Source organism: Sturnira hondurensis, unplaced genomic scaffold (genome assembly GCF_014824575.4).
Source record: "Sturnira hondurensis isolate 20B ecotype Veracruz unplaced genomic scaffold, ASM1482457v3 Scaffold0002597, whole genome shotgun sequence".
NCBI classification, from domain to species: domain Eukaryota; kingdom Metazoa; phylum Chordata; class Mammalia; order Chiroptera; family Phyllostomidae; genus Sturnira; species Sturnira hondurensis.
The window spans coordinates 4,489,407-4,502,555 of record NW_028075228.1 but is presented as its reverse complement, the minus strand read 5'-3'; the positions used below and the strand labels follow the sequence as shown (position 1 = coordinate 4,502,555).

The 13,149-nt window shown below is 46.0% G+C and overlaps 1 protein-coding gene and 1 pseudogene across 4 annotated transcripts in view; both read left to right on the top strand.

The window, feature by feature from the left end:
• Nucleotides 1–82: 82 nt before the first annotated feature.
• KIAA0513 (KIAA0513 ortholog) overlaps nt 83–13,149 on the top strand; it is a 63,198-nt gene continuing 50,131 nt past the window's right edge. For 2 of the 4 annotated variants that reach the window (XM_037040261.1, XM_037040263.1), the window contains exon 1: nt 12,238–12,374. The gene's annotated coding sequence lies outside the window, so the exon portion shown is untranslated. Of the gene's footprint in view, nt 531–12,237; nt 12,375–13,149 lie in introns of those variants that run through there. The other 2 variants (XM_037040262.1, XM_037040264.1) reach the window with 2 other exon arrangements.
• LOC118983009 (60S ribosomal protein L6-like) lies at nt 2,180–3,170 on the top strand (annotated as a pseudogene).

Sequence of the window (13,149 nt, the reverse complement as noted above, 5' to 3'; positions counted from 1 at the left end):
TTCCGGCTGTCCCCGCTCCTGACCTCAGGGGTGCGCGCGGAGCTTTCCGGGTCTCGGTGACCAGGGCCCTTCTGGAACAGAGGCTTTTAAGGACGGTCAGTTCCTTGAGGAAGCCAGCTTCTAGTCACAAGCTCCCCTCTCTAAAGTAAAAGGATCCCTCCAAAGTGATATCCGGAAGGGAAAGGATTGGGGTTACGGGCTGGCGCAAGTTTCAAGCCTCACGTGAGGCTGTCACACTAGGTCCAGAGTTCTTGCCGCGGTGATTCGAGTCCGCGGCGACCTCTCAGAGAACTGTCAGCTTTAGGTGTGGCCTGTACGGCAGGCGAGAATGAGAACTCGGAAACAAGGAAATGGAGACGAGAGTGAAACGGAGGCAGAAGCACGTGGGGAAAAGGGGAAGCGCACTGGACTGGGGATTGGAGGCCTGATTCCTGGGGTCTGCTGAGGCTCCGGTCTCCCTCTCCGAGGGACCTGGACACCAGAGCATCCCAACGATTCCTTCCAGATGATGAGTCCTAAGTTTTTTGAAGGTAGACACGTTTTTTAATTTATTTGGGTTTCCTATAATATTTGGGACAATTGCTGCAGGGCTGGGAAGTAGATGCTCAGTGTTTGTTGTAAACTGATGAGTACTCACTAAAATTGTTAGGTTGAGAAAAGCAGCGATTACGGCTGAGGAATCAGAATCTCACTGTCTGCACGCCGCTTTCTCACTGCTCACGGTTCTTGCCCCCAGAAACTCTTATTCCAGACAAACTTTCAGAAGTAAGGGGTGCATTAAATCAATCACCAAAATTCCAGCTTTAAAAGTTTAAAACTGTGTTAGTAGGTCTCGCACCTGTATATTCAGAGTGGCGCTATGCATCCAGGCACCCCTCACTGAACCTCCTGTTGCCTGGCACGTTTGTTTCCACTAGGGAGGAAAGTGAGGTCGGCCTCCATCAGTGGTCAATTGTTTTCACAGAAACTGAAAGGACGGTTATCTTTGACAACACCCAGACTGTACTGGAGATATACTTGCTGCAAGCAGTGTTAAAAGAATATGTTTTTTTAAAGTTTAAATCATGACCTTCATACAAGTATAAACGCATGTAAAAGATTTAGTTTAACTCACTAACTAATGAAGAAGTATGCAAGATGATACAAATGGTTGAGAGATTAATCCAAAAGGCAGACACACCTATAGGCTGTCAGGAATGCTGAGGTGAATTTGCTTACAAGATGCAAAACTAGCTCATTCTACAGTGGGAGCGGGAGGTCAGTTGAACGTCTGACCTTGTACGTCTCTTATCTGTGGGCAAGAATCAGTTGCATTGCTCTTAGTTCTCTACACCCTGTAGAATTCTAGATAGAAAGGGAAAAAGCTCACGGAGCCAGATAATCCAGAAGGGCATTCCAGACAATCCCTAAAGACACCCAATAATCTTTTTGACTCATTTCGAAGTCTTTCACGAAAAATAAAGAGGGGGGATTCATACCCCGTAAGTGTCCTGAGTCCCCGCACTTGTTATGTTGCTTGTGTTTTTAATTACTAGTATACCTTGTTTATTGTAACTGAAATTGCACCCTTGCTAAAGAAAATAATAACACAATAAAAATAATTCATTAACATATTTAATAAGGATGGCAACAGTTGACAAAAACAACTGAACTCTTGTGAAAGATTTTTATCTCTTTCTCAACAGTGGTCTTCTGCAAGTCATTTCCCCTCTCCAAGCCTCAGCTTTTTTTTTTTTTTGCTTTTTAAAAAAATCTCGAAAATATGAGATTAGATTTGATTTCTAAGGTTTCTTCCTGTTTTAAGATGGTGTTTCAACCAGAGTGTTTTGCCTCTCCTTGATTTTACTGAGGTCCTGGGAGCAGAAAAGCTAAAATTGGAGATCTTTACAGGGAAGGGAATATCCCTTTTTCCAGGTTAGTTCTGTTTTCCCTTCAGAAGCTAGTTTCCAGCTAACCAGTCACCCCAGGAAACAGCCCTTTTTATTTTATTTTATTTATTTATTTTTTAAAATATTTTATTTATTTATCTTTAGAGGGGAAGGTAAGGAGAGAGGAATAGAAACATCAATGTATGGTTGCTTCTCGTGCATCCCCTGCCAGGAACTGGCCTGCAACCCCGGAATGTGCCCTGACTGGGAATCGAACCTCGATAGTCTGGTTCGCAGGCCCGTACTCAATCCACTGAGCTACACCAGCCAGGGCTAGGAAACAGCCCTTTTTTAAGTGGAGGCTCAGCTTATAGACTGAAAGCCACGACTTTTAGTCTTTTTCCCATCTTGCAAGATGGTGGTGTAAAAACTGAGAAACCGGACACTAAGGAGAAGAAATCTGAAGGCAAGAAGGCTGATGCTAATGGCCAGGTTAAGAAGGGTAACCTCAAGGCCAAGATGCCTAAGAAGGGGAAGCCCCACTGCAGCTGAAATCCTGTCCATGTCAGAGGAATTGGCAGGTATTCCCGAAAAGCCGTGTACAAGAGGAAGTATTCAGCAGCCAAATCCAGGATTGAAAAGAAAAAGGAGAAAGTTATGGCCACTGTCACAAAACCAGTTGGTGGCAACACAAATGGTGGTACCCAAGTGGTTCAACTTTGAGAAATGCCTAGATACTACCCTATTGAAGATGTGCCTCTAAAGCTGTTGAGCCATGGCAAGAAGCCCTTCAGTCAACACATGAGAAATGCGGGCCAGCATCACTTCTGGGACCATTCTGACCATCCTCACTGGGCACCACAGAGGCAGAAGGGTGGTTTTCCTGAAGCAGCTGAGCAGTGACTTGCTGCTTGTGACTGGACCTCTGGCCCTTCATGCAGTTCCTCAGCGTAAAACATGCCAGAAATTTGTCATCGCCACCTCCAGCAAAATTGATATCAGTGGTGTGAAAATCCTCAAACATCTCACTGATGCTTACTTCAAGAAGCAGCAGCTGCACAAGCCCAGACACCAGGAGGGGGAGATGTTTGACACCAAGAAGGAGAAATATGAGATCCCAGAGCAAGGCAAGGTCGATCAGAAGAAAGTCATGGATTCACAAATTCTGCCAAAAATCAAAGCTGTTCCTGAGCTCCAGGACTACCTCCGCTCTGTGTTTGCTCTCACAAACGGGCTTTATCCTCACAAAATGAAGTTCTAAATTTCTTTCAAGAATCCTAATTAAATAACTGACCTGTTAAATAAAGTGGAGGCTCTATTCAAATATGTGAAAAGATGCTCAGCTTTAATTCAAAATAAAAAGAAATCCCACTTACAGTTTAGTAGATTAGCAAAATAAAAGTTTGGTATACTGTGTTGGTAAGGCAGACCAAATTGGTGTAATTGGAAATTTGTTCAGCTCTTTGCAGAGCAAGACAGCAAAATGAATCACAAAAACTTTGTTATATACCCTTTGACCCAGTGATTCCTGTCTTTGGAATTTATCTTGCAGATACACTCGCCCAAGTGCACAAAGATGTTTGCACTTGAGTATTTATAGTAGCATTTTTTAGAAGCCAAAAACTGGCATCAGCCCATATGACATCAAAACATTAAATAAACTACGTTGTACATAAGGGAATGCTGTGCTGTGCAATTATAAAAAGGGAATGCGCCCTAGCCGGTATGGCTTAGTTCGTTGGAGTGTCTTCCTGTAAACAGAAGGGCTGAGGGTTCGATTCCCAGTCAGGGCACATGCCTAGGTTGCAGGTTTGGTCCCTAGATGGGAGTGCATACAGGAGGCAACTGATCAATGTTTCTCTCCCTCCTTCTCCCTCCCTCTCCCTCCCTCTCCCTCCCTCTCCCTTCCTCTCCCTCTCTCTAAAATCAGTGAGCATGTCCTCAGCTGAGGATTGAAAAAGAGAGGGAGAGAATGAAGCATATTTTTGTGTGTTAAAGTATGGATGGTCTTCTAGGTATATTAAGTCTATTGTGTAAAACTGCATTTGTATAAAAAAAGCAGGGGATCTATGTTTTGAAGTACATAGAATATTTCTGGAAAAATATACAAGAAGCAGGTTTGCAAGTTATTTTTAACCATTTATTCCTTTTTAAATGTAATTTATTTTTTTAAATATATTTTATTGACTATGCCATTACAGTTGTCCTATCCCTCCCCTTCATTCCCCTCCACCTTGCACACCCCCTCCCCCACCATTCCCCCCCTTTAGTTTATGTCCACATGTCACAAGTTCTTTAGATTCTATATTTCCCATACTATTCTTGCCCTCTCCCCTGTCTATTTTATACCTACCGTCTATGCTACTTATTCTCTGTACCTTCTCCCCCCTTCTCCTCCCACTCCCCTGTTGCTAACCCTCCGTGTGATCTTCATTTCTATGGTTCCGCTCCTGATCTAGCTGTCCTCTTAGTTTGCTTTTGTTTTAGGTGTGGTTGTTAATAACTGTGTGTTTGCTGTCCTTTCACTGCTCATATTTTTTATCTTCTTTTTCTTAGATAAGTCCCTTTAACATTTCATATAAGGGCTTGGTGATGATGAACTCCTTGAATTTGACTTTATCTGAGAAGCATTTTATCTGCCCTTCCATTCTAAATGAAAGCTATGCTGGATAGAGCAATCTTGGATGTAGGTCTTTGGATTTCATGAGTTGGAATACTTCTTTCCAGCCCCTTCTTTCCTGTAAGGTCTCTTTTGAGAAATCAGCTGACAGTCTGATGGGAAGTCCTTTGTAGGTGACTGTCCCCTTATCTCTTGCTGCTTCTAGGATTCTCTCCTTCATTTTAATCTTGGCTAATGTAATGATGATGTACCTTGGTGTGTTCCTTCTTGGGTCCAACTTTTTTGGGACTCTCTGAGCTTCCTGGATTTCCAGGAAGTCTATTTCCTTTGCCAGATTGGGGAAGTTCTCCTTTATTATTTGTTCAAATAAGTTTTCCACTTGCTGTTCCTCTCCCCCTTCTGGTACTCCTATAATTAGGATGTTGAAATGTTTAAAGATGTCCTGGAGGTTCCTAAGCCTCTCCTCATTTTTTTGAATGCTTGTTTCTTCATTGATTTCTGTATGGTCGTTTTTTTCTTCCTTCTAGTCCATTCCCTTGATTTGAGTCCCAGTTTCCTTTACACACTATTGGTTTCCTGTGCATTTTTCATCGTTTCAATTAGTTTTGCCTTCATTTGTTCCTCTAATTTGTGAATAAAATCAACCAGTTCTGTGAGCATCCTGATCACCAGTGTTTTGAATTGTGCATCTGATAGGTTGGCTATCTCTTGGTCCCTTAGAATTATTGGCTCTAGGGCTTTGAGCTGTTCTTGAGCCATAATGTTTTGGTCCTTACTCGCCTGTTATGTATGAGGGGCGGAGCCTTAGGTGTTCACCAGGGCTGGGTGACCCAGTTGCTGGGTTGTGACGCTGGCTGTATGTGGGGGTGGGGTCAGAGAGGGGCAATGGCGTTTGTTCCGCTCTCAGATTTCGGTCCCCTCTGTTGCTTCCCGCAAACCAGGCCCCCCCGATGCCACCTCCCAGGTGTGTGGCCCTGTGCACCCTCCAGGACCCTATGGGTCTCTCTAACAAAGTCTCTGTGAGCCTGGGAGCTTCTCCTGGCACCTCGACCCCGAAAGTTTTTCCAATTGGTGCTTTTAGGCTTTAATTCCCATAGCTGGGGCCCTAGCCTGCGTGGTCTGTCTCACTGGTTGCTCCTTCACCAGGTTTATCTGCACACAAATGTGTGACTGCGGTCAGCCAGTCACCTTGCACCTTCACTGGGTCTGCCCATTTCCACCCCTCGCCTAGGTTGGCCTGGGTCGGCCCGGGTTGGTCCAGCTGGTTTTTCCCGTGCAACCCTGCTCCACCAGCTGCTGACTCCGCCCCTCTTACTGGTTGGCTGAATGGTTCGTTGTTGTCAGACTTCCGTACAGTTCAATTTTCTGTGTTTTGGCTGAGTTTTTGTTACTAAAACTTTGTTGTTTTTAAACTTGGTTGTGCGAGGAAGCACAGTGTTTCTACCTACGCCTCCATCTTGGCCAGAAGTCCATAAAAATGTAATTTAAATTAAATGAAACAACCTAATAAAACAACTGACAGAACACTTGGACAAATATTTCCCAAAAGAGACTTTCCGAAACTATTCATATTCATTAGTCATCTGGAAAATACAAACTTAAACCACAATGAAATACTATTTATATATAAACATGAAAACCCCCAAGTGTTGGCAAGCATTGGAATAGCTAGAAGTTCATACACTGCTAATGGGCATGACACTGTCAGGCTGCCTTGGACAACTCTTAAGAGTATCTGCTGGGGCTGAGCATACAGTACGTACATTCACCAAGAGACATGCACCAGAATGTTTACATGGAATACCTACAATAGCCCTAAATGAAACAACCTGAAGTCCATGGGCAACAGAATGAATAAATACATTGTGGTGTATACAGTACAGTATACAGTAAAACACCGTACAGAATAAAAGTATATACTACACACACCAGTGCAGAGCAATCTCACTAATACGATGTTGAGTAAAGCAAGACACAAAAGAGTGCATATTATCTGATCTCATTAAAAAGTTCAAAGCCAGGCAAAACTGGCCTTTGGCTTAGGAAGACAGGGCAGGACAGTGTTTACTATCAAGGGGGATGCTAGGGTGCTAGTAATATTCTGTTTCCTGATACGGCTGCTGGTTGTATGGGTGCTCATTTGGTAAAAATTCACCTAGCCATGTATACTTCTAATTTGTTTGCTCTACTTCAAGTACACAGTGGGAGGGAGAGAGAAGACAGATAGACAGAAGTACAGAGGTTTGTTCCAGAAGGATGCTTTGGGTTGGCTCTTATTTTTTCCACTGAATTTGTAGTATTGGATGCAACAGCCAGCCTAGGGAAGCCAGAGGCTGGAACTTCACAACCCGTGGTGTTAGACAAGGCCCAGAAAGAGGTATGATGTCACTGGGCCACTGCGCCTTGAGCTGTGGGTAGAGCCTGCTGGGGCTCCAGCCTGTGCTGGTAGGAGGGTGTTAGGCTAGTGGACAGGTATGGAGCAATTACTGAGTGTCAGGCTCTGGGCTTGGCACTCTGTGTCCCTTGGATAAGCTTGCTTTCTTGTGCCCTTTGGGACTTGATTTGGAAGGCATCTTCTCCCTGGAGCCCCATCTAAAATTTCTCCCTCCCTTCCATTTCTGTAACATTTCACTCCCCCCTCCCAGCTTTGCTCTTGTCACAGCTCAGCTAACTTCCAATATCTTTCCCTAAGTTATCCTGTTGTTCACCCCTCATTGCAATGCCAACCTCATGAAAGGCAGGGAGTTTTGTTGGTCTTATCCACTCTTGTATCCCCAGTGCCTGTCAGAAAGTAGGTACTCAGTAGTAATGTGTGGAATGAATGAACACACTATGGTTGGCCCCTTTCATAGATGAAGAAACAGGCCCACGAGGTTAGGCAGTGTGCTCAGTCAAGGTCACACAGCTAGGGGCAGAGAGCCAAATGTCCCAGATGCCCTTTGCTGCTGTCATATTGCCTCACAGATTCATTTCATCCTCACATCCCTGTGAAGTTGGACCCCTTTGTCCAGCTGCGGAACTAAGCTACACTACTGCCCAAAGGAAGCACAGTAGCTTGTGGGCCTCCTGCCTGGCTGTGATGGTCCTGCTCTTTGTACTGGATAACACTCCTTGAGGGGCCGGAAGCTGTGCCCTGTGCCAGTGCAGCTCTCTCCCAAGCTCCAGGGGCTGGCTTGTGACATGAGCCCTTGCTCCTGCTGCCAGGACTCGGTCTACCAAGCCCCCTGGAAGCAGGTCCCTGCCCATTTGTGCTCTGGTTTCAATGACTCAGTCCTCTTCTTGTCCTCCCCCACCCTCACCACATGCTTGTCTTAGACTCATAATGGTTCATTCAGGAAGTATTTAATAATTTACTCTGTGCTTGGCACCATGCTAGGTGCTGCAGACACAAGTGAGCCAAACCAGATATATGTCCTGCCTGTGATGTTTATTAACTTGGAGACTAATCGAACACATAAATAATCGTACAAACTGTTATGTTCTTATAAAGAACATTGTGTGGTGAGAGGCTATACCTGGGAATCTGTCCTGGTCTGGGGTCACGTGGAAGAAAGGCTTTCTTTAGAATGTGATCTGTGAAGGACACTTGGGTATTTGCCAAGCAAAGGGTGCAGGGGGTGGAGGAACAAGCTTCCAAGCAAAGGGTTGGTGGGGAGGCCCTTTGGTGGAAAGCAGCATTAATTGATTGTTTGAAATTCTGTATGGGGCCCCTGTGTGCAGGACGAAGAAGGAGTGTCTGAGTCCAGGCTGGAGAGCTCAGAAGGGGCCAGGTCACACAGGGCCCTAACAAACAAACGAGGGGTTCCAGCCGCCTCTGAAGGACAGTGGGAAGCCACTGGATGATTTGATCACATTTGTGGTTTTCAAAAGTCATTCTCGCTGCTTTGTGAAGAACATATTGGAGAAGGGCAAGAATATATGCAGGGAAATGTCAGCTAATAAATACTGATGGAGCAGTTGAATCACAACACTCGACATTTTGCAACCACCATAGTATTGGGTTGGCCAGAAAGTTTATTTAGTTTTTTTCGTACAATGGCTCTAGTAGTGCTTAGTTGTCTTTTACTTCATTTGAAATAATTGTGTTACATTGTATTGTGACACCGGTCATTCAATGTGCATTTTTAAGAAACTTACCAAAATTGGTGGATTTTTGTGCAGCCATTTTAATATTGAAGATGGAAGAAGATAGGCAACATTTTTGGTGTATTATGCTTTATTATTTCAAGAAAGGTAAAAACACAACTGAAATGCAAAGAGAGATTTGTGCAGTGTATGGAGAAGGCACTGTGACTGATCAAAAATGTCAAAAGTGGTTTGTGAAGTTTTTTGGTACTATTGACATTTTTGGGCAAACAGTTCTTTGCTGTGGGCTGTCTTATGCACTGGAAGATGTTAACAGCATCCCTGGCCTCTACCCACCAGAAGCTAATAACAAGAGAGAGCCGACACACTCAAAATACCGAAATCCATAAAGTTATCGGTGAAAATGAAAAACACGTTTTTTTATTTTACAGAAAAAACTAAATGGATTTTTTGGCCAACCCAATATTATTGTTAATGGATGCTAAACTACTGGAAAATAGGATACTTAAATCTCAAAGCATCTTCCCCACAGATTACTAGTTATCACAAAGGGAAAAAAGGCCCCTCTACAGTTGTCCCTTAATGTAGAGGGACATTAATTGTCCCTCTACAATTAAGAAATATGTCACCATCTCAACCATTGGTCAAACATAGTGTCAGCAATCATGAGGCACACTGATGTTTGTGCCTCCTGATACAACGCACTGAGAGGGACGCATGTCAATTATACAGCGCTGCCACCAAAATTCCACAGTACTCCTGACTCTACAAGGGAGCAATCAGAAAAATCTCAGCAGAGACTCTCGACAGAATAACTGGCCTGTACTCCTAGTACATACTAGTGTCTTGAAGGGGGGAAAAGCTGATAACTATTCTGGATTAAAGGAGTTTGCTTTCGAAGACGGAAATGGGGCCTTGAGCCAAGGAATGCAGGAGGCTTCTAGAAATGAAAAGGCAAGGAAATGATTCTCCCCAGAGCTTCCAGGAAGAATCATCCCTGCTGGTAACTCAGTTTTAGGATTGACCCCCAGAACTGTAAGATAATACATTTGTGCATTGTAGCCTCTGAGTTTGTGGCAATGTGTTACAAAGAAGGAAGGGGAAAATAGGTATGGTGGGCAGCCAGAAACAGAACTGATGCTAGTCACCACCAGTTTTATCGTGTAGAATTGTTTTTTGGACTCATTCTCTGATCAAAGTATTTTTGAATATTAATTCAGTCATCCAATAAGTTTACTATTTCTCTTTCCTTTTCTTCCTGTCCATCATACACCATCATGAGGTATCTTAGCAAATGCTCTGTCCTGAATGTCTGTTCTCCCTTGAGAACAGAATCTGTCCAGATTCTCCTCACAAGAGCATCTTGCCCAGAATCTGTCTCCCATTCTCCTCACAAGAGCATCTCATTTTCCTGTGGGGACCCACCCTTCCCTTGCTCTTTACCCAAGTAGCTGATCCTCACTCCTATCCAAATGTGGCGAATCCACTTATCCCAACAACTAGGCCTCAGAGATTAGTTTGAAGGGATGAGCGCACGAGTGATGTTGGTCTACTAATTCCAAATCCTGGGACTTTTGCTGGAAGTATTGAAGAGAATCTTTTTTTCTTCAGAGGCTACTAAGTTGAGAGAATATAAGCCTGTTACTACTCAAGACCACTCTATAAGAAGAACCTAATCTGTGAATGAAGCCAGACCAGAGAGACGCAGCCAGGAAGGGGAAAGAGCCTAAGTTCTGACCGATAACATCATTTGAGCCCCTGGATCTTTCTGCACCAACCCCAGAACTTTTTGGTTATGGAAGCCAATACAGTCCCTCGCTTCAAAAAACCAGTATGAATTGAGTTCTGTCACTTATAACTGAGAGAATCCTGGTAAACATGCTTCCCAGGTCCAGACATACTACTTCTCTACGTTTCCTTGATACACCAGTCTATACATTTCACAACAGAAAGAAGGTTAACCTAGCATGACTCAGTCCTTTCATCAGTGCTTCTTCTGAGGGACGCAAATATTTCTTGTGAGTAATCTGTTCTGAATATTTTCCAGGCCCAATGTCAAGTCACTGGTCTGTGGTTTGCCGAACTTACTTTTCTTCTCCTTTTTAAAAATGGCTGGGTCATCTGCCTCTCTCCAACCCTCTGGCAAGGTCAAAAGAGCTTTAATGAAATAGGAAGAGAGAAGGTCCATATGACTCTGTTGAAGAGAAGTGATATTTCCCCCAGATGGTATTTGACCCTGAATGAGCTCACTCTTTTCAATTTCTCTGAATAGTTGGGATCACCAGCCAGGTCAGGCCTGCACGATGTGGTGCCTTGTGCTAGGTTCACTCACTGAACCAAAGGAGGACTTCCTCCAGCCACAGATAGAATCCCCCTCTGTTCCCATAAAGTATGCAAAACAGGCTCATATTCTGCTGGACACAGGTCAGAACTTACAGGAACCACAGCATGTCCACCTCGCTGTGGTGTCCTCATGAGGAAGTGAAGGCTATACTTCTTGCCTGCCTGAGTTCACACCAAACTTGAAACAATCAGAGAGCCAAGTTCTCATACATGATGGCCATACCAAGCTGCTCAAGCAAATCTGGGAAGGACCAGAAGCACTATGGTGCTGAAGGCCCCGTAACTCCTGTGGAACTGCAGCTTCCAGCTTTTTTCCTTCATGTAGTTCCCTTAAACTTTCCCCAGCAAATCTGAGTTCAATAGGTCCTCTTCCCAGAGACCAGCAGCTCCACACTCGGGGCACAGGAGAGCTGCCTGATGGTCCATCTGTGTCATCTTTTCTCATAAGTGACAGGAATCCTGTTCCTCCTGCACAACTCCTAAAGTTTCAGAGAACCCAGTTTTCTAAAATTAACGTTCAGCTACATGTCAGATACCACTGCCTTTATTTAAAGACGGGGCTTTATTATTTCGTATAAGCAACCTCTAGAAAGAGCACTGTAGCTCTGCAGTGTGGCTTTGGAAATGTCTTTGGAGCCTGAGGTGTGGAGCCCACACTCCAGAATCAGATACTTAATTTTGCTAGGTGTGGAACCAAGTTTGACACAACTCCAAACATACTGGGGAGGAGATGTCAATTTCTGCTTCTACCCAACCTTCCTCTCGAACTATAAAAGGCTTCCATAGCAAGTTGTGTTTATTGTTCGTGTTTGCGAAATAGATGTAGCCTGGCAGAACTTCTGGAGCAGGATGAGGTGGAACACATCAGCCTTTAAGGTGCCCTCTTTCAAAAAAAAAACAAACCCAGCCTCAAATTGCCCTTCTATACTATGCATGCCTGTCCTGTATTTACAGTATGTGCATTCATGCCCTGACTTTACCCTAACTGTGGAACAGGCGGCGGGCAGGAAATGGCAAATGGTATTTTAGGGGTGAGGACACTCACAGCAGGGAAGCAACCAGCATCAGGCATCACCGAATCGCCCACCCACCTGCTCTCGGAGCGGCCACCCCGCCAGCCCTTCCTTGCCGGGGAGAACATTCTAGCTCTAAGCAGACCCAGGGAACGAGTTACCCGGGACCTTCTATAACAGCGACCCGCGGTCTCAGAAGCTGTGGACCACGGTCCCCCGCCGAGGCTCGGCCAGGGCCAGGGCCCGGCACGTCACGTGACGAGGCTCCCGGGCGGCTCACACGCTTGCGCAGACCAGGCCTAGGGCGGACGTGGCCGCCTGACTGACAGCTCGCGCGGGCCGGCGCCTCGGAAGGACCTGGCTCTCCGGCTAGTGCAGTGGCTGCACCGCGGAGCCGTCTGGCACCGGCTCATTCTGTCCGCTCACCTGTCTTTGCTTGTCACGGTGAGAGGGACCCCCGTCGGTGTCCATGGGAGGGAAGGCGGGGCCCGGGGTCCCCGGGCGGCGCGGGAGCTCTCGGAAGGGCGAGAACTGGAGCGCCCGGGACGACAGCTCGGGGTATTCCGGGGTCCGGCGGGAAGGGTGAGGGTCATGGGGTGATGCAGGGTTGAGGGCCCTGAGCCGCAGGGATTCCTGCGGGGTCCGCGCGTGCTGGGAGCGGGATTGAAGAAATGGGAAGGAGAGCCCGCGGTATCGGGGACTGTACAAGGTGTCCCCACTCCCGGTGGCAGATGGTGTCGTCAGGTGGCTTTGGGATGGAGCCGGTTCCTTAGTCTTGCCGGGTGGGGGAAGAACCCCCAGACTCCTGGGAAGGCTTGCTGGGGAGGGGTTGCCTGGGACCAAGATGGGAAAGGCATTTGCCACGTCGTGCGTGTGTGTTCAGTTTTAAGTTTGCTGCCTCTCCTCCCCGAGGTGGCAGACGGATGAAGTGTAAAGGCAAGGGAGAAAGGGCTCTGCCCTGGGTGCCTGCCCTGTGAACTCCGCCTGTGCCTTCCCAGGGCTCCCCTTCTTCCAGACAAGCCATTAAGCAAGGAGGAGGTCTGCAGAGGGCACAGCAGTACAAATGCAGTGTTACAAGCTCAGTGTCGGACCGTGGGTTCAGGATGGGCTGAACCAGTGTCCATGGTCTTTGGAAGGACTGGGTTTCCTAGAGCTGGGAACATTCTCCCCTCGTACTGGGTTTGTGCTTCCTAGGTTGTTTGTGGATTGGATTTGGGAG